This window comes from Balearica regulorum, chromosome 5 (assembly GCF_011004875.1).
Source record: "Balearica regulorum gibbericeps isolate bBalReg1 chromosome 5, bBalReg1.pri, whole genome shotgun sequence".
Classification (NCBI taxonomy): Eukaryota; Metazoa; Chordata; class Aves; order Gruiformes; family Gruidae; genus Balearica; species Balearica regulorum.
The window spans coordinates 21,784,781-21,811,127 of NC_046188.1; positions in this window are offsets into that span (position 1 = coordinate 21,784,781).

The window sequence follows — 26,347 nt, forward strand, 5'->3', positions numbered from 1 at the left end:
GCAAGCTATCCTGAGGGTAGATCAGTGATATATTTTCTGGTTTAGGTTTCATAAACGAATGCTGGCTGCACACATTATCAGACTGACTAGTTTAGACTTTAGCCTGTGAAAAGATTACTATATAGTGCAGTATGCAGGGCCCAGACTACAGGGTCCAAGACCAAGACAGAAAATGTAGTTCACTTCATCACAGTTACTTTGGATAGGGTATCAAATAAGATGAAAATATGATCACTGAGACAAAAAAACCCCAAAACTTTCTTCAACCAATGAACAAATCAGTGATGTGACTAGCCTAGTGGAAGAATAAGGGTTTATCTTATGTCTCTGTTGCTCTACACAGAGACAAAAGCAACATGTGACAATATTTCAAAGGAACCATGCTCCTATTTCCATTTTCTGTGGGGGTGTGATCTGCAGTGTAAACCACATAAGAAAGGATTCTTTGGACATGAAAAACTGAGTAGTCTTTGTTTTACAGAAGGTCAAATCAGATGATTCATGTTTAATTTCTGATGTGACGTCCATACATACACATTGATATGCAAATGTTTGTCATTCATGAAAATCAGGGGAACAAATATTACAAAGTCTACTGAACTGGAACCTAATGAAACATGCTTCAATAAAATCAACTTTTCTAAATTGCCCTATCAGTTGGGCTCTTCTACTTCCCTTCTGAAAATGTTCAAAGCTCAGCTGCACAGTGGACTTTTCAGATTTGCATCTAACCAGTAGTCAGGGAGGTGGGTGGAAGAATGATCAGCCAAAGTTCAGACAAAAAGGGTTATAAGACCTTGTTCTACCAGTTGTTCAAAAATTATACAAGTGTTGGAGGAAACACACTTTTGGTCTTCTCAGTCAATTCACTGTTTATTCATTATTAATTTTTAAAGTCACGTGCATCAGTCACATAAAGGGAGGAGAGGAGAGGCAAAGGCATAGGCAAAGGCAAAGGCAAAGGTAAAGGCAAAGGCAAAGACAAAGGCAAAGGCAAAGGCGTCTGCTTTATTGAGAACAAGAATTTTTGTTTTCCTGCATCTTGAGTCCACAAGTGACAAATGACCCAAAACTAACTTTTGAAGATAACCATAGAAACAAGCCTACTCTATTATTATTATACTATTGCTATTACTATTACTATTATTATTATTTTGTTGGATTTTTTCTCTTTTTTTCTTCCCCTCCCCAAATCATGTTAGGTATCTTAGCTCTTAATTCCATATAAACAAAATGTTAAAATTTCCCAAATGATTGAGTTCCATTTTCTAAACTGCTTAGTTTCGATTACAAACCACAGAACTTAACATGATTAAAAGGTCAACTCTAGTGTATTATGCTGGAAACACAGAATATTCCCATGTTATAGCAAGTATTTCTTTGCAGGATCTCAAACTACCAACTTTTAAAGCAGTGCTGGTTTTATCTATTGAAAAGTCCTTATGGGAGGCATCTGTTTGTTTTTTTTCTCGAACCACAATCTGCTAAGTTGAGGGATAATTCTGTTCACAGAAAAGGAGCATTTTGGTATAGAATCTCTAAATGTATCAGCCTGGAATAGTTCCAAAACTTAGTGTGGTAAAGAATACCTCACATAAGCATTCAGTGAACAGAGGAGCAAGAAAAGGATATTACATACATATACAATATGTGATTTGCCTGACATTTACTACAAATCAGGATGTTCTAGGGCCCACAGGAGTGTGTATAGGTGTATATGCTCATATATGTGTTTGCTGACTGTCCTGTAAAAAGTCTTGCATAATTTTGGTATTGTATATTATAAACAAACAAACAGACAAAAAGAGGTTGTTGCTTTTTAAACAAAGGTGAAAGACAAGCCCTACAGAGTTCCCCAAGAAAAAGGGAAACCTGAGGAGTGAAATAATGTGAATTGTGTGGGCTCAAAGGCAAGGAATTAATGAAAATCCACTATTTCCATTTAAGCAATGGCATATTGAGTCTCCAAAAGGAATATGAGAAGTCAGAATTAGCCTGGAGAATAACATCCAAATCTCAGTGGTGGGTGCTATGCAGAGGGTCTGCAGAGAGATGTGTGTCAAAAAATCCTGAGACTGAAAAGTTTTATCTGAATTCTGACCCAATCAAATGGCTAAAGTGCCTGGGGATATGGTGGCTGGAACATCTGACAGCACTCTGGTGAAAGGCCAAGGGGGGCATTAGGCCAGATGCCATCACAGCTAAGTTCACCACCTAAGGAGACAGAAATCCTTCCCTGCCTGTCATCAGAGAACTGCATCTGTTTCTCTAAATGATACACAGAACCTTATGTGTGTAGCAGGAACCTCTGCCTCAGAAACTGAGCGTAGCATGAGAGACTTGGGGAGAACAAGCTGTCCCTGGGGAGCAAGCCCAGCCGTATGGGCAGAGAGACAGCACATGTGATTGACAAGGATCAGTTCCACCTGGAGAGAGGATTTGGCTGAGAGTGCTTTTCAGTTGTTGTTTGAATGTTCTTTGTTCCTAAATCTTTTTATGTTTGTCTTAAGTCACATCAGCACAAAGGATTTTCTTTTGATCTGATTTATGCCCTAGCCAGGGTATGTCTGACTCTAAGCAGAGTCAAGAAAGTGGATGAACAAGCATGGGTGACTCCTTTCCTATCTCATTTAGAAGACATCTATGCTGACTTTCAAACGCACTGTTTAACTCAAAAAAAGCCTCTCGAGAAAGATTAAACTCCCCCTCCAAACCAAAAAAAAAAACCTCAAACCAAACCCAAACCAACAAAACTTTCTCATTTCTTTCTAGGGTAGGAAATGAAATTAAGGTAGATTATGTACCTGTCACTCCTGTGATGATCCCATCTGTTTCTCAAACCACTGATGTAAGGCTGGCTTCCTTATGTATAGGAATAAGTATGAATAGTTCTTCCTATCTTGGGAAAATGATTAATCACTAATCATTCTGCCCAGAATGAAGCTATGAAGCTGTGCCCAGCTTTCCTTGGAATATCTACAAGAAAGATATGGATCAGCGGTCCATGATGATGATTCACTTCCGCAACACCCCGAAACTCTTCCCTCCCCCTATGAAAGCATTCACTCCCGCAAACCCAGTGCTTCCATTTTTATTAGATCAAATATAAGTGCATTTATCTCAGAGTGGGAAAACTGATTTTTCAGTTAAGACCTTAATTAATATGTTCAAAATTGCCAGGGAAAAGAGAAGCACATGCCTAGAACCTAGTTAACCTACAGCCATACCTTATATTTTATATCATATTCCTATTGTTCTTTGCTATTAGCTGGACAGCCAAAATCTGATGTGACTCAGGAATCATTTATTTACCTCAAATCTTCTAAAATGGAAAATTTCAAAGAACTACTATTCCTACTATTTTACCATTTTTCTATTGCTATATATGCTTTTCACATTCAAAGAACAGATGGGTCTTTAAAATGTCTGAAAGTAAGTAATTCAATGTCTGTTAATCAGAATTTGTGTAACCTCATCATAGTATGGGTGGTATGGGCTGATTATACACATGCCATTGATCCTCAGCATGTAAGAAGGCATATTGAACCAGAAAGATATGTGTTAGATCAAGTAAATAACAATGTTTTAATTGCTGGTCTTTCCAAATTATTTTTTTCCCCTTTCCACATCTGTTAAAATATCTTACAGATGCTTCTTTAGGTTAGAGAAATCCAAGTTTTCCATGCATAAACATCCTACATTTAAAACAATTTATTGTATATTTTATATTTTTACATAATTTTAATATTTAATGAAGTTATATTTTGTAATATTGAGCCTAAATAGTATTTTAGCTTTTAGATTTTCTGGATACATAATTTAATGTAACATTACTTTTATTATTTAATCTACTGGAAACAAATTAAGAGCAGGATCCTAACTTAAATGACTCAGATGATCTCTCTAACCATGGTGATTCTCTGGTGCTTTCCCTAGTTCCAACAAGCACAGTGTTATATCAAAATCTTTATAAAGCATTTTGAAAGCCCCAAATGGAAAGAGATATACATATGCATGTCTTTAGCAAGGCATGTAATAAAAAAAATCAACTAATTTTCTTTTTAAAATAGCTACTAGTAACAATCGATCTCTGAGCACAGAATTTTATCTGGTTTCTTTTTTTCCCCTTCTTTACCTTTTTTACCTTCTTCCCTTTTTTGAATGAATCAACAAAATCTGTCTTCGGACTAGAAAAAAATTAGTGTTCATGTGCCACAGATGAAACATTGTGTGGGAAAACATTCTATTCTTCCTAGCCACTGGGTATATTATATGTTCATACTGTCATTGCATCTTTTTATTGCAGCTAAACAGCTACCAAAAAACCCTGACATTTATTAGATCATATCCTAGTACAAGAGGTCAGATTCTTTCCCAGTCAGACGCGAAGTCGTTGTAATATATGATAAATATGTGTAATATGGGAAAAAAGTCAAAAAGTCAGTTAATGCCTGAATTTTGGCAGCATACTACCTGCACAACAAAAACTCCTAACACTCAACCGATGCTTTGCTGGACATGAATCTGGTAAACATCACGCAACTCTGTCTATGGAAACCAGAAATGCTTTGATCATCAGGAGTGCCTTAAAAAGCTTTCAAAATATCTGTGTGCAAGAGAGAATACATAATTTCCCTGACAAAGCTGCTTACTTCTACACTGATGTTTGCCAGATCCTGCACTGTTTAACTATGTGTAATACCAGAACAACCAAATAATTCTGTCAATGTGTAGGAATCCATAAGCTTGATAATACCGTTATTTATCATAATAAGGATGTATCAGATTGCAGTGGTGATGAGAACTTCCCACTTAAAATGATAAAGCAAACTCTACCATCCTAACTGGGATGAGTGGGTTGCCTACTTGGGTACTAGAAATTTCACATGAAAGATAACATTCCTACCACTGAAACCAAGTGGGTATCAGTGAGAGAGGCTGGTAGCACAGAGAATATGCCTTGAGACACAAGGATTAACTTCTTGTTTTATTGTAGTTCATAAAAAAAAAAATAAAAAATTGAAATTTAACCACTCAGAAATCAAATTCTATAGGAGTAAGTTTGACACTTAGTGTCTAAAAAATGCTTATATCCCAAAATACGATGTCTTTTATGTTCATGTAAGATACTTGGTTTTAGTACGCTACATCCTCATGTAATACTGTGTAAGAACTTACAATTTTACTGCAGTTTTAGTACAGATCATTCAATATTCAAGGTGCTCAAAGAAAATTGATTTGAAAGTGATGAGTGTTTAAAGATTGCAGCAAAAATATTTTCCTCTATGTTTATAAATCATCTTAAATTAGGCTGGTTTAATTTAGCTATAGAGCATACAGATTACAACAATAATATCAATGTACTGGACTGGAAATCAGGTACAATTTACAATCGTTGCATGTGAATAAAGAGCTTTCTTGTAGTTAATTGAAATTCTAGAAATTTCAACATTCAAAAATTTGAAAGGGAACTACGTACTTTTCTCTCTTGTTTAAACAACTGGCAGCTGCATTTACGGACATTATTTTCCCTTGACAATATTATTTCAATTTGATGTGTTAAAGGATTTTATTTAGAAAGGTAAATAATTATCCTGCAAGCAGGTCACATCATTGTCATTGATTCTGACCAGCACTGTGAATTTCACAGAAGGTTGTGCTTTTGATAATGTTGTTCAGGTTTGTGTCATTTAAAATAACATGTGGATGTGCAAACACGCATACACACGTCTTCTTTCTGAATCTCCTATTTTTTCAGTCATTTATTTTTTATTTATTATCTGTGTGCTGAATCTAGAGAAATAAATAAATAATATGAATGAATTATGTAACAGTACTTTGGTAAAGACTGCAGGAACAAAAAAGGATGCTGTAAAGAAGAAGAGATTAATTACGCTTCATCGTCAAGGAAGACAGAAACAAGAAATAATTCCTCAAGCTTCAGTGGGAAAAAGGTAGGCTAAATATTAGGACAAAAGATTTACTGCTGAAAGAATAGTTAAAAAATAGAATAAAGCTGTCAAGGAAAGTTTTGTAACTGCCATAATTGGGATTATAATGGCTAGAACAGATGCCCAACTAGCAAAGATAGGTTACTGATAACAGCATCCACTTCTGCCATGATGTAGATGGATCTTAGTGTCTAACAGATAGATTGTGCAGCTGATATATTGGCCCTCACTGGGTGAAGCAGATCTCTTCTATCCAAGAGGTTTCTGAATGTGTGAAATTTCACCCAGAAAAGCTCAGTACCTGAAATAAAGGAATGGATCTGCCTATTAAAGGCTTGGTAGCCCAAACTCCTGACAGTGTTCTCTAAATATCAACAGTTTCTTTAAGTGACACACATTTATCTCTATTGTAAAAGTCCTAGTATCATGCTTGTTGTGAAAACTCAGAAGAGTCAAATACATAATTTTGTAGCCATTAAACATAACACAAAATGTCTGTAAAAAGTATATGGACTCTGCCCAAATAATTTTATTTCAATTGGATGTACTGCAAAATATTTCTAGTCTTTTTATTTATAGTAGAAGAGATGCTGATAGTAGTTTTTGAAGTGTTTTGGGGTTTTTGTTTATAAAATCTTTGGAAACAGAAACTAAGTCAGGAATTATGTCCTGCAGAATAATATGAAGGAATAAATTAATGGTAATGAATTTATTAGAAAATTGTTTTCAGGCACAGAACACCATTTGTAATATCGAATCACCAATTACATGTTCAAACCATTGTCAATAATGTTACTTAATTGCATGCTGGGATATTAAATTCAATCCAAATGGTAAAATGTGCATTTGAGATTGATTAGTTTATTACATAAATGCATTAGCTGGTTACTTAAAATTGATTAGCAAGGTTTCAGTTCAGCGCAGGAAATCACTACGTTAATCCCAGCACTTCTCTCTTTATTCTCCAATTACATAAAATACACTACACTCATTGCAACTAGGGAAAAAAATTGCATTAGTCTTCTTCAGAAATTCTACCCATAAATCACAAGAGGCCAAAGATAGGATATTTCATGAAGAAAAGTTCATACATAAGCATGCTGGGAACTCATAACAGAAAGCTCATCATTTGTAGTCCTGTTTTTTTACTAGGAGTGATGTCCAAAGAACTTAAGTAGAACTCTGAATTTTAGATGCCCACTTTGAAAAATATGATCTTGATAAATAGCCCCGTTTGGTATACATTTACTTTTGGAAAGCAGTTGAATGCCATAGGCTCTGTATTTTAAGTTCCCAAGGAATTCACTGCTTTGTATTTCAGTGTGCATGGAAGTGCCTCTGGTTTGATAGGCTGAGCAAATTGCACTTAAATAATGGCTGTGCTTGATCAAGGTAGAGAAACCAGGCACAGCTTCATTGGAGATTCTGTAATCTGGTGGATTTTAAAATACATTCTTAGCATCAGGCTCTCCATAAAGCAACAATGGTACCTTATATTTCCCCTTAGAACATGACTGACCTGACTGCTGGTTCTTGTGCACGCATTTTAATGAATTAGTTGAGGTGCTGAAGAAATTCTCAGAAGTTCAAAAACTATGTGCTCTCCTCAGCCTGAACTGATGCAATTTCAACCCAAAGAGAGACAAAAGAGGGAAATGGGAGGCACTCTGCAAACTAGTAATCGTTTACTATGATGAAGGCCTGCATTTCACGTCTATACCTAGATCTCATTGTTATAGTTTATTGTTGTGTATGCAGCAATCACTACAAGAAATATGTGCTGCTACGAATTCATTCTCTTTCTGGAATCGTGTTTTAAGAAACAGTAATGAACTTTGCTTCACTCTTTCAAAATGGAGATAGATATTTACCCTTAGGAGAGAATTCTGTTTCTCAAATGGGATGTCCCTGCAAACTTAAGCTTCTCGCACAAATAATGTTTCAGGTGTACCTTTGTCTTCACTCTATTCTTATATTTTTAAATAGCTTCTTGCTAGCCATCAAGTTTTAGATTCCATTTTGAGGTGCCAAAACACTCCCACATACTTTCTGGTGAATGTGGTATTCTCTGTTCCTCTCTGGATGTCGAATGCATTATAACAACTAATATTTGAACATCAAATTCTTTTAAATGTTTAACTAATTAATCTAACTCAGCATTTTGAACTGATTGTAAATCCCAACCACAGTTTTTCAGTGGAGGTAAGGGCAGAGTCCTTGGCAACTTCACTTATGTAGACTGATACAGGAAGCAGCTGAACTTGCTGCTTAAATTGCTTTTAATTAATCTCAACACATTCTTGTCCATGGAGTCCAGGTATCCACTGATCACCTTACAAATGTGTTGAGATAAGTCACTCAAAACAAAATTATGTCCACCCTACTTCCTATTTATTTCCTGGTGTATACCTAGTCATTCCACTAGATGGACGAACATTTACAATAGCAAGAAAAATGTTTGGAAATACCTTTGGTAAATAGGCTGCTATTAATAATAAGGATCTACAAATCTTCTGGCATTTATTTACCTTGTCATTCTCATGTTATATCAAATAGATAGAGTTGCAGATCTCTTTAGACTGAGTTTACCCTGACAATCTTCACCTTCCATGGTGAAAAAGGGAAACATTATCCTACCAAAGGACAAAGACATTAAGTGCCTTTTTATGGAAGAAAGAACAGTCCTAAGATATAGCCATCTCTGAAAACCTACCACATACATAAAATCATAGTAGCCACTTTCTTTGATGCTCAGCCATTCATGGTACATTAACATTAGTAGTCCCTTAAATAAATATTTACAAATCCAAAGAAAGGTACTGGATCAGCTGCCATTTGAGCTGTTTAGATTTGGGGATTTTTAAGATTTAAGAAGTCAGACAAAAAGACCTAGTCAAGTGCTGGTTCTTCCTTTTGGAAGAACAACTAATTTGAAAAATATCCCTCAGAAATAAGCCTTTAAGTTCTTAAACAATTGGTCTGATTTCCTTTACCTAGGAATATCCCAGGAGATTAGTCTGTTGCCTGGAATATTTTGGGAAATATATCTTTGGAATGAATGCTGCAGAATAATAAAAGAAAACAAATTTGGGTTAATTTGGATCATCAACAGCACAAGTATTTATCAGCAACCTGGTTCCAGTAGTCCTACTCATTTAACAAAGAACAAGAGATAATACCATATATCTTACTCCACTATTAGAGTAGTTTTAATTTTAAATGCCTGTAATTAATATTTCATCATTTAGCAACTTGCAAAGAACAATTCATTAATCCAATTCAGGAAAAAATATTTTTGAATGGTAACAAATAATTAAATCAAATCACAGCCAAACAAAAAAAAAAAAAAACAAATCAACAAAAAATGAGACAAAATGAGTTGAATAAATTATTATTTACAAACCATTTAACATCAACAGGTCAGACAGAGTTCATTAATCTCTGCAGAATCAGAGGAAACAAAGTATAGCAAACTAAATGATGTGCATTTGTTGAATATTTTTAGTGAAAAAAAGATCTGAGAGCACTTGGTAAGTATTCTCACATGAATGCATGAGGAATGCTGAGCTTTTGGTTTTTATTTTATTTTTTAAATGAAAGAAGGCAGCTAGCTCGGATGGAAGGTGTAAATGTTTAAAATCACCAGTTTTATCTGTATGACTGTAAGACATATTCTTATTGATTTACTCCACCTTCCAAAAACATAAATTCTCCTTAGGTTCCTTTTGTAGTGTTTTGCTGTTTAAAAGATATGTGAAGATGTGTGAAAAGGGGATTTATTTCTGTATCATTGTGTTGTCCTACGAAATTATTTAAAATGAAGTGTAGTACTTTGTATTTGGTGTATGTTACTGCACCCCGCTCTACTCCTTAAGGAGGTATCACTGTCTGTTCATCACTGCATATTCAGCTCTCTGCACCTACTGAGTTCCAATAGATTCCAGTAGTGAACCACAGAAAATAAGCAGAAGCAAAACTTTCCAGAATTTTAAAGCATAAAATTTTGTTGGCATTAGGAATCTTTTAAAATGTGGAAACATCATCATTACAATTAATCAATAACTTTTTCACAAAAGACTAAAATCAAGGATTTGGTACTTCTTACTAGATTTGGTTACACATTTATTGCTATTTCTTTACTAAAAGTTAACCACTTTTATGTTGTAGGAGCATAATTTTTGAACCAGCTGCTTCAAACTGGCCTAGGAATTCTTCATTATCTATAAGTGTTTACAAGTTAATGCAAATTAATAATTACTATTCCATGGGCTTAAAAATTTGTCATATTGATTCTTTATTATGAGTCCCAACTTTGTAACCTGTTAGTGTTACACTGCGTTCACAGGCATACCGCTGAACACTAGTGATTGTTTACCTCACAATGCACACAGAAGAATGCTAGCTATGTTGTTGCATGAGTATAAAGGACGCAGCCGAGATCCCATTCAGCCTCAGTTTTGCTTCTTCTGTCTATAGACTGTATACTGCTACTGCACTGCACAATTCAGCATATTCTCTAAATTTTATTAGACCATATTTGACCAAGCAGAAAAACTGTTGTATGAGGATCTCACTTTTGGATAGAATAGCAGCAATTAATACGTGTAAGTCATCGTTCATTCAGAATGAACCCTTGAACTTCTTATTTGTGTTATAGTTCACTTATACTTTGGAATTCAATTATTTCAATAATCCAGATGTTGCCTGAATACTTGTGGGTGGTAAATAATGTAACCTAATGATCATAGTTAACACTAGCTTGGCACTACTGTAGACAAACACGTGTATGCATAAATACAAATATAAACACACATGCATATACTATATGTTTATATAAATATATATGTGGCTCAGGATTTTCTTTAAATGCTGTTTGTTTTCTTCTTGTTTTTATCATATTATGTACATTTTTTATTTCTCAGCTAGCCAAGTGCGTTAGCAAAATGTGTCTCTAAGATTCTATATAACATGATGATAAAAGTCTTATATTGAGTTGATCAGTATGTTATGAAGAATTTTTGTAGGCTCATTGATGGCAATGTCTGACATGAGATGAATTAATTTTGTCCTTCATTTTCACTATGATGTCATCTATGAATTCCCTCTGAAAATCTTCCATAAACTGGATTGCTTTCACTTTTATCATAGAATCATAGAATGGTTTGGGTTGGAAAGGACCTTAAAGATCATCTAGTTCCAACCCCCCCTGCCATGGGCAGGGACACCCTCCGCTAGACCACGTTGCCTCAAGCCTCATCCAACCTGGTTTTAAACACCAAGATTCAACTTTTTTCTTCTCTTCTAATTATTTTTGTTTCATGAGCGTATGTTAAATTTATAGAGCCACAGTCAATATATTAACAAAAAGTAAGTTGAATCAGGCCCAGTGGAGTTTCATGGTGCTGCAGCTATGCTGCTTTCCAGACCAAACGTTTGATTTGGTTCAAAGACAACCAACTTTGATATCTTTACATTGCACGATGCTGGATTATTTTGATCATATAACCTGGTCTCCCATATAGCACCAAGAAAGGAGCTAATTTAAAAGTATCTTTTAGAAGGAAAGCAATAAAAATAATAATTTTTTTTTTTTTTAATTCCTTGAAAGCCATTTCAATGCTTCCTTTTCTTCAGTGTGGGAGAAAAAGAGAAGGAGCTAACAGCTCAGTCTCAACTTTCCTATGCTGAAGATTGGGTTCCTAGAGAATATATACAATGAAATATCTAAATATCTATGAAACCTATAATTAAATCCTTTTTTCCATCAAAACACATTTAAATCCTAAGTCCCCAATAAAATGTCTTACTTTGCCTGAATGTCACCATCTTCTTGATATTCTATAATTAAACACATTCTCTTCTTCAAACTCTCTCTGATTTGTCAATATTCTTTTCAATCGTAAGCACCAAATCAAGATCCACGTCATAGTTACAACTCTACAGGAGTCAAATGATAAAAAAAAAAAAAAAAAAAATCATCCTACTTCTACTCAAAAATCCATTATTTATGTTTGTGAATCACATGGGCCTTTTGACCATAATACTGTACTGGGAACTTTCATTCTGCTGTTGGCCAGCTGTGAAATATAAGTCCTTTTAGCTTTTTCTTAAACGGTATCTTTCATGTCACTGAAACAATAAATTTAAATCCATGTCATGCAGATGGCCCTATGATTACCTGATTGTATCACTTGGTCATTTTAAGTATAGGTACAACATTATGCTTTTCCTGTTTGACTGGATCTTTCCAAATCTTCCAAAATTAACTGAAATCATCATGACAGTCAAGTTCTTCTTGGATAGAAGTTATAAAGACCTGCTGATTCAAGATCAGGACATAAACTAATGTAGACTTGCACCATTTTTTACTGTAAGCTATTAAAAAATTAATATGTATCATAGGGATATGAATACATCCTCTCAAATTCAGAATATTTCAGTAACTATTTAGTTTTTAGGACTGATAATAGTTTTATTGTTTCCAACTGATATGTGACCAAACCAATAATAGGAATCTTTTGTTACATTATTTTAAATCTAATTTGAAATTACCTTAACTCTGCTGATCACATATAGAACCATAGAAAGGCTGAGGTTCGTAGGGACTTCCTGGGACCATTCAATTCAACTTCCCCACTCAAAGCAGGGTCAGCTACAGCAGATTGCTCATGGCTGGAAAAAAAAAAATTAAAAAAAAAAATTCCTGCATGTCCATCTGTGGTCCAATGCCTTTTGTCATGTCACTGGATGACAGTGAGAAGAGTCTGGCTCTGTAATCTTACTTTACCCCACATTGGTTATTCATACATATCTTTCCTGGTGTTTTATTACTTACCTTATCTAAAGTCTCTAGTATCCAATCTATGCATTTCTTTATTAACTGTTGTCAGCTTTCCCCGCCTTCCATTACTCTGTGTTTGTGTCTGTCTGTATCTGTGTTATGACTACATACAGTGTGTCTGGTGCTCTGCTCTAACCTAGCTGCGATTTTATTATCACTTCTTTTCTTCCTTTCTCTATTTCAGAAAATAAAACAAGCAAATTCCCCACCTCTTCAAGTGCAACAGGGCAGTCTGTGTGTATATATATATATCTATCTTTATGTGTGTTTTGTCAATAACAAGACTGTGGCTTCTTAGGAGCACCTAAGTGAAACATGTTTGTGCTCCACTTATCCTTTCCATTCTATATTTAAAACATTTCTTGAAAATATTTGTTTTGTTTTTTTCCAATTGCTTTCAGCTTCTGAATTTAGCTTTTTTGAAACATGCAACTATAAGCATTTCTACCTTCATCATGGTGTCCTAAGAGACGGTATGTGTTGCTGTTCATCAATCAATACCATTTGGCTAGATTTTGCAACTGATATGAACACACCTGATTAGCCTTAAGAAAATTTGCCCTGACCTTGGACTTGTTAGGAATTTTAAAATGTTTTTGAAAGGTAAGGATCAAATTGTTTCTAAAATAATCAATTGGGAGATAAAAATGCTCCCTAAATACTTTTGGTGAGGTAGATTTTTAAACATCCCTAAATCACTCTGACCTCCTGGGTTTTTGTCATAAGGAGAGGGTCAGTGTAGTGTTTTCACTTTTGATCTTGCTTCAACAAATGGGATTCAAAATTTCATCCAAATCTGATTGGAAAGCCTTTGCCCATTTGATATTTATATGCTTATAGATATTTCAGTGATCACTATTTAACATTTTTCTTGGTGAGAGAATATACAAGCTTGTTTTGAGTTTATGCTTTGAAATATCCTAACAGATGTCTCCTATTATGCCTTCAATTTACATACGAACACAAAGAAGAAAAGAGTTAAGTTATTCTACCTAAGCTAGCAGTGTGAGTGTGCAAATGTTGGTATTTGTAAAGTTACATTCTTTAAGATATGTCATATGAAGGGTATCTGGATGAGAACATGTTACTGAGGTTCTTGGGATTTGAAAGAGAATAGAAAGCAAATGAAAGACAATGAGATGGATCCTCTTTGAGTTGTAAAAGCAGCATAATATCCTAATAATTAAGACATGAAGAAAGAGATGTAAGGAAAAGAAAAGAGAAGCCATAAAATGAAGGTGGAATATTTACCAGGTTGTATACACATCTGAGACAAAATGTGTGAGCTTTTAGAAGAATTAATAAGGGGCTGGATGTTATCAGCTAGGTTTTATCATCTAAGGTTTTGTGAGTTTGACTGATGTTCTGAATACAAAATAAATAAACTTTTGCCTTTCAAAATCAGTATCACAAATAGTATTACACTTCATTTTTGGTGTAGCTGATAATACTATCAAGGAAAGACCAATGACAACAATGATAATAGAACTTGAACTTGTTCTGTACCACCTAGAGCTTGTCTGAAGCACATTGTCAATGATTTCAAACATTGGTCGAAAACTTTCCTTTACTCTTATTTAGCTTTACCTGTTTTACTGTGTGATAATCTCAATTAGCAGTTTAGTGCCTTTCATAATCACCATATTCAATTCAGAAAAGGAGAGTAGCAATTCTAGGAGATGATGAAAAGGATGACTGTAAGTTTATAACAGGATGCAACAATTGAAAGCCAAGCCACAGTAGCCTTAAATCAGAGAAAAAAGAAGGTTAGAATAAAGAACCCTATAGAGTATATCAATTTTACTGCCTTAGTTTAGGTAAATAAATGAGAGAGTTCTTTCTAAATTGTAGAAGACGATATTTTAAATAAACACGTGAATTTAATGCTGTTAAAGAGAAGGAGAGGCAGTTTGCCAAGAAAATGAAAAGCTTGAACTACTCACTGCACAAAGCAATGTGGGTTTTAATTCCTTCACTTTGAATTAAGACATATGTTGTCCCTTGTAACTCACGCCTATACCTGTTGAAAGCATCCTTTATCTGGCTGCTTTTTAAAGTGCTGTGTAGTCTTGGACAACCTCTAATTGTACCTTTACAGCACAAGAAAGCATTATAGATGGCCAAAGGAAACTAAACCCCAAGAGTTTATTTTATTCTACGACCAAATTCGTTTGCTGCTATTCAAGCTGAATAGTCCCTTATGCTGAAATTAATCCCACTGGAATCCCAGGATGAAATCTTGTCTGCTTTGGAATCAGTGATAAAACTCTGCTGGATTTTAATGAAAGCTGAATTCCATGAGCATAAGCTATTTGGAGCAAAAAGAAAGAAGGCTTAAAAGCATAATGAATAATATTTGTTTCATGATAAGTGAAGTGAACTTCTGATTTCTAGTTTTTAAGTATGCCCAATCATTTTGCCTTTTAAAATGTTATTTTTAAAATGAATACCCTTGCATTTTTAGATAGATAACATGTTAAGGATTCTCAGCTGCATGCTCAAAATGCTATTGGGAGAGGCAAAATCAGATGCCTGTTTCCACTAATCTTTCCACAACCTATTGCAACCTGCGTTGACTTCATCTTTGAACATTTATCAAGACACATCTCCAACACGACCCTAAGATCTTTTCTTACTATTTTCTGCACAAAGCACAGAGGTACAAATAAGAAGAGGAATTCTAAAATTGTGGTGAAGCACCCATACTTTCTCTAAAGGAAGCATGCTCTCTAGTCACTTCTGCACCAAATTGAATTATCTTCCAAAGACAGTGTTTGCAAAGTTGGTCAAAAAGTGAAGGAGAAAGCTTAGAGGGGTTTTTAAGTTTGTTTTTGGTTTTTTGGGGGTTGTTGGTTGGTTTTGTTTTTTGGGGGGGGGAGTTGTTGGCTGTTTTTTGGGTGGGTGGGTTTGTTTTTTTTTTTTTAATTAGAAAATGTTCCACACAACAGGTCGCAGATTGTGAATTACATCCAGATGATTTCAGTTTCTTGCCAGGAAGGAAATTTTTTTAGGGAAAACAGTGACAGTTGAACTCTGGGTTTATGTGGCTGTTCACACATGGTAAAATAACATGGCTCACCCTGTCTCCATTATGAAATTGAACATGGTTTACCGCAACAGAGTCAGGTTTAGCAAATTAGACCAATGAACTTTTGTCTGTATTCTTAGTAAATACTGAGGTATCATTAGAACAAAGTAGATCTGGAATGTTGTTTATACAAGAAGCTTTCTCCAAATTTGAGCTGCTCTTGAAGGAAAACAGGCTGTGCCAACACAGCTTCTTCAAAACAATGAATTCAACTGTTATTTCAGAAACCCTGAACAGTAAGACACAGGAGCATGATAGAGAAAGAATCAGTTTGTTTGAGAACTTAAATGTTGCAGAATGAGTAGCTTGGTTTTCCTTCTGCAGGTTAGCTCTACACATGTGTTTGAATGAGGCATCTTTCACAAAAGCCTTCTGGACTCAAATATAGAAGCAAGATTGCAAATAATCAACATAAAGAATTAGTACCCACCAAATACAAAAGCAATTGGAGAGAAAAAATAAACAAACAATAATGTGACCAGCAGGGAGAGTAGTGGTATACTTACTTTATAGTTAGCGCTGGTTAAAGACTCGAACAATGTCCTATTTTCATATACGTTTCTGTAAACATCCAGCCCACTATTTTCCACTAAAACATGTAACTTGAACTGGAGTTGTATAGGATAGATTATGTCCAAGAACTCATTTAGCTCTAGTCCTCCTTGCTGAATCAGCAGATAATTGTGCTATCAGAAGCACTAAGTTTCTGTCTTAAATAAATAATAAAAGTAATAAAAGTAAAGCAGGGTATTTGGTGAGACAAATATAGTTACAACGTCTGAGACCATGACAGTAAGCAAGAACTTGAGACACAGAATGTAGAAAGGTGCCAATGATATCAGTGGCCCATTAAAAATAGTTGATTTCTTTGGTCTGATCCTGTTCCCATTAAGGCAGTAGGAAGATCCTTACTAATTTAATTATGAAGCAACAATAACATCTGTCTTCAGAAAATTAGTAGAATCCATGCAGCTGCAAAACAAAATCCCAAAATATCAGTGAAGTTAGTAGATTATAATTACCCTTGGAATAAACACACATTCTAATAACCCAGAATCAACAGAATTGAATTCTCATGCAAAGAAAATGAGATTTAAAAAAAAAAAAAAAAAAAGAGGTATAAAGGGCTTAAAATACAACCATGTTTGAAATACCATGCCTTAGCCTCTAGTGTCATATATTCTATGCTCCACTTGCTTCCTTCTTGAATCTCCTCCTGTGTATGGGAATTTAAATCATGGTGCGGTGGTGTAACATTAATTGTAGAGTCAAGAATCATGAACTATGATAATGTATGTGTAGACGTAGTATCATGGTATCCCAAGCTAAATCATGAAAAGCTTGGCTTCTAATACTATATATGTGTATTACAGTAGATATGTTATGTACTTAATTACTTTAGTACTCACATGAGATAAACCTATTGGATAACTTATAAATAATTTTATAAGTTTGCAGTTCAATCTAGAGGTAATAAATTAAAATAAATAAATAAATAAATCAGTGTAAGATTATCATTCCAAGCTGTCATATAAGGATAAAGCCAACTGAGATTCTGCATTTTTAACATTAGAAACTTTCAGTAGCCTAAATCACAGAACTATATTTTGATTCCTACAGAGATAAGAAAGAGCTGATAACATGCTGCTCAAAGGATTTCTAAGTGTAACAGGATCAGCTAATTTACACTCAGGGTTCCCTTCATCTCAGAGATGGGATAAGAGACAGGCTACTGGATAATATATCTGAACAATCCATTGAAAACAGACAGCAAAGTAATGAACATAAACATATCAACACTTAGTAGCTTTGTCATGACTAACTATAGCTTAGCTGTGACATTGCTATGACTATAGCATGGAATTCTCCATGCGAAAATTTTGCTCATTTAAAAAGACCATATCATAAAAAAGCTACTGATGCATACTTCTACACCAGAAACATGTATTTGTCAGGCTAGGGAAAATCTGTTTAATATTTTTTATATTAGCAAGTCAGGTGCTATCTTAACCATGTTTTCCATGCATTCACTGGAAGAGAGATTCAATTATCTGTTTCCAGTTAAATAAAATGTCTTTTAGAAATGCAGATGCCCTCATTTTAGCAAATGCCATAACAAGAGTATCTATTCTGCATGGATATGATCAGGATCTGCAAGCTTTTGCTGAGCTTTTCTTCATCCTTATTGACATTTTAGCATGTCAGTAATAAGACAAAAAATAGCTTTGAACTAAAGGAATTTCTCTTCCTTTCTGCTATAGCATCACTTCAGATAAGTAAGTTTTAGCTTTTCTCCATATCAGCCTCATTACATAAAATCAGAATCTGTATTCAGACTCGTGGAAGTGGAACATTTAATGACACAAGTGAGCCCAAAAGTATTATATACATTTGCCCTAGGGAACTAGGTGGTGCTAAGGAGCACTATGATGAGCTAGAGGAAATAATCTTGAAATAAAATACTGGTTTTTTCCAGGACCCTGTTAAATGACTATCATCTTGTGCCACATAAAGTATGTTTTCCTGAGGTAAAGTCAGTTAACTCAGTGGACCAGGATGAAGTTCATTTCTCACTGTTTTTCCATCTTGCCTTAGCTTCTTCCCCTTCATTTTAAAGGTAAATCCCACACAGACACACCTGCAAATAAAGTGAGGATTAATGCTATGTAGTTCTACAGAAATTACTATATGGACCTATAAATGCTGAATCTAATAGAAAAATTTATTTTATTCTCTAAATTTTTACATTGTCCACCTATTTTGTAATGCTATAAAAGGACTATTCTGTTTGCTTGCTTGCTTGCTTGCTTGTTTAAATGCTGTAAAATTATCTCCAGAGCTTCTGCAAAAAAGGGGTATGAGTAAGGGGTAGGGTGGGGGGCAGGACACAGACAGTACTGCAAAACTTGGAAACCTTCCACTTGATATTAAGTCTCTATTATGCATCCAGAGATAAATGGATATTGGACAGTGAGTGACCTTTCTTCCATTCCTGTTCTGGTGCTACCACAAAGGGACTGTGGAGCAGATTTCTTCTTTTTTTTTCCCCTAATGAAGCTTCTCTGGAAGAATTAAGAGGACAACAGACTATCTGGGAGCTGAATGACCTTTACAAGTTTTTAAGATAAGCCTTTGAGAAACAGATGAAAATATAAAAAATAAGAAACTCAAGCAAAAACATTTCCCAGATGATTAAAAAAATGAACATAGTTACCACATTGATAGTGTTTTGAGAAAGAGCATCTAGATCATAAAGAAGACAGATGGGCCTGAAACATGGAATAAGAAACAGATGGAGATAAAGATTTGCACATGTAAGTGAGGGAGACTTTTTTTCTTTAATGTTTAGTCAGAACAAGGGTCTCCATCAACAAATCTTTTATGGGGTGAGAGGACCTGGAGATTTTAAAAAAAAAAAAAAGGCAGTGAGAAAGTGAATGTCCAGCTTTGAACTGATTGTGTCCTTTAGTGACATAAACCCCAGCCTCTTAAAAGTTAATGTCTTTCTGATGTTTTTTTCTGTAATTAGTGAACTTAGAGATGGGAACTGCTAGTCTTAGATATTGAAACCTTTTATTCAGACTCTGAAGAAAGGGTGGATAGAGGCAATGTGAGTATCCACTGACTTTTGCTGTGAGTTTTTACCAACCCTGACAGGAAATGAAATCCTAAAACAGTGAGTGGGGATTTCAGTTTTCATGGTCCAGACACTTTCTTGGGAAATTGTCAGGTAGTTCCCATTATGCAGGTAATCTTTAAGATCCAAGCACTTCTTTATATGTCTTCCAAATATTGGCACTGAGCTATCTGACATCAGAACTACTATCACAGTAGCCCTTGGCAGGGCTGAAGACTCAGTTACATTTCGTAAGTGGATCTGTTTACAGCAGATGTCTCAGCTTGTTTCCTAACTGGCGTACGCCCTTCCACAGGCATTAGGTCTGCATTTCACTGAACCTCCCTCCAGGTTCTATAGAGCTCTGCTGCTTTTTGATTACCAGCCAACACTGAATATTGTTACCATTTCTGATAGGTAAATCAGGATGTTTTTTAACAACTGGGGGGGGGGGGGTTGTTGTTTTTTGTTTTGGTTTGGGTTTTTTCCCTCTTTTTGTTTTATCATTTTATGAGGTGAGAATATGCTGGAGATTTGCAGTGTGCTCTCTTTTGATTGTTGGCTTTCTGTCCCTAAAGAACCTTTCAGCATGCCCACATACAGGTGTGGACCCTGCCAGGTGACCCTAGCTGACAAAGTCACAGCCAGACACCCTGTCCCACATCAAAGAAGACTAACAGAATCTATCATTAGGTTGGAAATTTAAGCAGCTCTCCTAATATCTCAGTAAAATGTTACAATGTGTGTTTTACTGGACTCCGTAATGCAAAGACAAAAATGGAGATGCCTGAGATAGCACTTGTTCAGATTATTATATGAGATGTTCAACAACGGAAGGCTAACACTGAGGGATACATTCTGCTTTTGAGTCCCTGCAATATTGATCTCTGGAACTCCACAGTGTTATCTGAACTTTTATCCTGCACTTATTTCCAACTCCCTTCAGAAATTTTCTTCAAATAAGGGAATGTAGGCAACATAACAAAGGCATAATGATAGCCTCTCAGATATCTGTCATAATTTCCAGGGATGGATTTAAAATTTAGGACAGATTTTTCAATTGTGAGAAGTCAGTGCTGCGCGCAGTTTTGGGATGTTGATGAACAGCAAAGCACATCAGCATTCTCCAACAGTGGAGTAAAAGTCAAGTTAGTAGCATAAAGCTCATTTTTCAGACAAAAGGAGATACAAAAGAACTGTTTATTCACTTTACCCATGTGATAGTTGTGACCAGTAGTTACCTGGAATTGCAGATACCACATTGCCTCATCACTGGGAAGTGGAGGATGATTAAATTATGGTACCACCAAGCCTGCAACAGGCACTGATGTGGTGAGGCCAGGATGCTCGATCCATCCCTCTGAGTTCCCCTGGCAGGCAAGGAAATCTCCCCACCCACCTTCCCAGTCCTCCTGAACATGGAAGTCGGCTTGATTTGTGTTGTATGGTCAGAACAGCAGGTTTGATTTTTTGCCCTGATTCCGGATCCTTAACCTCAAGCCAGTATCTAGCTAGCAGCCTGATCATTTGCCTGCAGCCTTAGAAGTTTTATTCCTATTTTTTAAATTTTAACAATATGGAGGGTAAGATAAATAAAACACATCCCACCACCATGCACTAAAGGTATAATTTATTTGTTTATCATGCCTCTACTTTTGCTCAATTCTTAGTTCTACTACAGGGTTTGAAATCATCCGGCACAGCAAGCTGAAGCTCCATTTAATCCAATCTTCAACTGCAGGTTATTTTTCATACTTTTGAATAAAACCCAAAGAAATGTAAAAAAAAGGATAGTTTCAAATTAGTACAGGTTGTATTTTTTCCAATAGGGATTAGCAATCCCACTATCACAGATTAAGCAATACAAAGGAATCATTTCACCCAGCTTTGAAATGGCTGCCACTTCTGGGATGAGTTATAACTCATGTTTCAAATTAGAAACAGAGAACATAACATTCAATTGCTCAGAAAAGAATTATGTTACTGATGTTATGACATAATTAATAAAACTGGAATTTTAGCAGGATCTCTGTGACTGTGACACTCTCGCAAAAATTGTCAGTTATGATTAGCAGAATGGAATGAACAAAGTGGATTATCTTGAATTAGAGATATTATTCAAAAAAGTCTGGAAACAACTTCAGAAATCTTCGGCAACTTGTTAGAAACTCATGAAGTTAATGATAAGGAGAGGTCAGGTAAGAGAGAGAAGACAACGAAGTACAAACTTTCAAGAGAAGAAATATTGGAATGTCTCATTATGAAAAAGACCAGTCAAATAGACATAACACAAACAGACAGTAGCACCTATTCAAACACTGATCCCGATATTGCTGAAATGCTGATGATCTGAATGCAATCGGCTCATCAGAGCCAGAGCAGCCAGAGTTCAGGCTACAAGCTGTATGTTCAGGAGATTTGAGCTTACAATTAGAAGCTCAGTTTTCCTTCTTTTTCTTGCCCTATCAATTAAAAAAAGTAACTGTGAGCTTCTGTATCTCAGCTTTGTCTCTCCCAGCTCTTGTAAGAGGATGTTTGTCTCACTCTTCACTAGCGTTGACACTGACACATCAAACAAAAGGGGCAAAAGGAACTCTGCTTAGAATGAGTGATGCCATCTCACTCAGTCTGGGCTGTGAATTTAAGAGTTAATCTTGCAAGTGAAGCTAGAATTTGATATTCTAATGTGTATCTAATGTTGCCAAGATTTAAAAAAAAATCCAGTGGAAATGTTCATATATAATGTTTTTTTCCAGTAAATTCTTATTAATCATGTGCTATCAGTCAGCTGAGCTCCACATTAATCAAACGTTACCAAAGAAACAGCAGTGATGAAATCACACCTTGTAACTGAAATCAACTAACTCAGCTGGGTATGAGCAATGGCTAATTACTCCAAATACTTATAGGCATGGAGAATCCTCTAGAAGTTTAGGTTTGTTTGGTTTTTTGGTGTTTTTTTTTTTTTGTTTTTTTTCTTTCTTTCTTCCCCCAGAGGGGAACTCAGAGAAAGTGCTATCATGAATACCCTTAACCATTGTCTAAAATGTAGTATCTTTCTATTGGCTATTTCTGTAGCTAAGGTAGATTTAGGTGTTAACTATCTGACACATCTATTTTGCCCAAATACTGAGAGTATGAAATAACTCAATAGCAATAATATAACTCCAGTTAATGTCATGTGCTGGATGAAATATATGCCTTGCTGTTCTGGAGATACTTCAGATAGAGAAGAAGAGGTGAAATACTTCACCTAAAAGGTAGGGTTTATAAACTCTGAAAGCCACTCTGATATTCCTTATGCTGAATTTCATGTACTAAAAGACTTTCTTATGCAAAGGAATGAACACAGGGCCATATTCTACAAAACATAGCAAAAGAAACCTATGTTTTCAGCTTCTGAGGTCTCCATATGGTTACTCGCTTATAAACAGGCTTCTGAAAATGCAAATTGCTTTGGAAACCACTAATATATTATGTTCCTATCTTACATATGACTATCTATAAAACAGAAAGGATGATGTATGCTTGTGGTAGCAAGAATAAAAGTACTATCCTAGCTAACAAAATCTAATAGATTGATCTACTATTTACAGACACTTCTGAATGAGTCAACATACCTATTGTTGAGCTCATCAAAGGGGATTTTCCTATTCTATTTTGTTCCATTCATTGGAATGGAATATTACGAACGTTTTTGCTTGATTCAAATTATAATTTCAGCGTTAACATCCAGGGCCTGTAAATTTTATCCCAGAAATTAATAAACTTTATGCCCTATTTTGAGTTTAAATTGTAAAAGCTTAAATATTTTGGATACGAGAAGTATAGTCCAGGATGTTAGTATTATTGCAGCTTTACCACCTAATTTCAGTGAATTCAGAAATTTGCCTTAACAGGAAAAAGGGCAGAACTGTGGTAATGAACACAGCTTGATCCACAAAAAGCATAGATAAGAATATCTTTCATGAAATAGAGTTGATCTTTTTGAATAGCTGAGATCCCAGATCCAGATCTACCTAGTCTACAAACAACACATGGAGCAGTTGGGGCCCTAAACTTTTATATCTAGTGCCTTTTCAGATACAGCCTCTGGCTGCCGTTTCAGAATGCACTGGATTCCAATGGCACATCTGCCACCTTCAAAACTACATCTTCGGTACACCGTGCCAAACAAAACATCCATGTAGATGTACAAGCAACAGAACCATTTCTCAATATCACAGGATTTAACTGGCCCTCACCTGGAATTTATGTTAATTTAAGTTTCACAAAACATGTGGAGATACCCACTACCCTCATTATAGCTTCTGCAGTGCATGATTTCCCAGGTCATCGTGGTTAAAAATAAAATAATCTTGCCATTTGTATCGTCAATTTTACAGACATATTACTGGCTAACGTGACTAGACTCAGCATGGCTGTGGAAACATATTTTTGAATGTGACATTTCACTTGTAAATGATGATAGAGAAACAAAAAACCCCAAACAACAGACATTGGTATGAATGTCAATATAATTCTTATCTAAATTACTTGAGTTCACCTTTTCAAACTGTAGATACAATTCTTCATAATCAAGTTATGCAGACAAAAACATTTGTGAGAACAAATTGCATTTTCACAATAGTTTGTAGTAATCAGACATGCAAAAGTCTTTGATTTTAAAGGTGCTTTAGGAATGTTCAAAAAGTGTTGTATTATATTTGTATGGGGATTTGGGGATTAGATTTATTACAATAATATTTACAGAGTTTTAGTTGTTTGTATGCTCAACTACATTTGGTACATGGAAGATACCCAGTGATGATGATGATGCTGTGTGCTACTACTATAAAACAAGAAAATGTTTTCAGTCCTAGACCATAAAGGTCCTGGAAAAGTACTTTGTCATTGTGTTGCAACTCTTAAAGATCAGAACGAAAAACATAAACTGATATATATGTATGTATCTACTCAAGAGACTGTTACTGGAATAGAAAAAGTATTTTACCTAAAAGATGAATGCTTTATTTCGTCTTCAACACAGCTTCTTTGTTAAAACTTTGTTTATAAAAACTTTCTGGGTTTAAAGCAAATCTTTGCATAAGGGACTGTATGCCTGCTAATCTTCAGGGGACACATATTCAAAGCAGAGAACAATATATCTACATTCAAAATAAATGCTTGTGTTAAAAAAAATCACATAGAAATGGTCTTGATTTTTTTTCTAAACTGCTCCTGTAACACTAAATATCTTTGAATGATGAGAAGATCAAATTATCAAGAGAGAAGTTACAAGAGGGGATCAATGAATGGGGACACAGATACACACAACTAGTGAAGAAAATGTGGATGATGTGTTTATCCTCCCAAATACATTAGTCAAGGGAGGGCAAAAAGCTTAGTTTCTAAAACCAGACTATTTAAAAGAATGTGTTAGAATTTACCACTTTCTTTTTCATTCTTTTTACCTAATTAGGAGTTTTTGGAGACCCCAGGGAAAATTAAGTCTTCGGCTCCCACGTGTTACTGTGAAATCATACCAGTATACTAGTAAAAACTGCAGAGGATTTTACTGGACTTATTCTGGGAAATACCTCTTTAAGCACATCTCAGTATAAACAACTGACTATTTGTATTCATTACAATTTTTTCTTTATATGCGTAAGTTAGTGACAATAACATGTAGATAACAAGCAAAATCAAACTCTGACTCCAGGAGCTAATGTTTCAAAATCAAAGAAATAATCTCCACTAATTGCCACTATGTCAGTTAATTTTCTTACCAAGACAGCAAAACAACTGGACGTTTCTTTGGAAAAACAATCATCCACCATTTCGTCTTGGGGAGTGGCAAACTTTTAAAACACTGTTCATGCCATTTTGAAAGAAAACATTGTATATCTTGAAAAATATACAAAACAAAACCCCTCAACAATAAGAATCTGGATTCCCTTCTGTCAGAAATATAGTGTTAATTTTCTAATATATAATTATGCAATTCCAGTTCTCATCCTGTTTTTTAAATTTCAACCAAAAAAAACCCCAAACAAGTGACAGCATGATCATTTGAATATAAGTTTACAGTCAGGTCAAGGGAAAAAGAATGGAGGTTGTTTCTAGTAATATGCATCTCCCTTCCCTGATAAAACATATCAAGGGCAAATAATGACACAATCAAGCAAAGAGAATGCTCTTGGAAGAAAAGGGTACAGTATTTGATGTAAGTATTACGAAGCACAAATTAATAAATGAAATAATAGGCAATACTTCTAAATTTTACTTATAAGGAGTATTTAGTTTTCCAACATCAGGAGTGGGTGGCTAAAGCAATCACCACACTTCGAAAGAAGAATATTAACATACTAACATGTATTAATTCAACTATTTTCATACCTAGAAAATTAAGATTTATTTCATGATCACCTTCAGATAACAAGCCTTGTAAGATATATTTCCCCTGTCTACATTGCTAATTGGCAGCCAAAATCAAAGCCATTAATGTGTGATACCAGAAGACCTGGTTCTCTAACATTTTGTGAAGTTGGTTCTTTGGGAATCAGCTTAAGAATAGTGGGACAATTGCCAGTGAATTTATTTGCCTGGGGTAAAGCTTAAAAAAAAAGCGCAGAAATGGTGTGTGACTATCAAAGAAGGTCTTTTAGGCCTGAAGTCAATTCTTTCAGGAAGCTTGTACTTAGAATATTATTACATATTAACATCAATTTAAGTCAAAATGTTTAAGAGTCAAGCTGTTTTCAGCATTTGGAGGCATCAATGACTATATTTCCTCATTCTCATCATAAGTTTAGAAGTTGGGAATTGGGAGAATCCTTCAGGAAGCTCAGTTACTGCTATACATGAAAGAA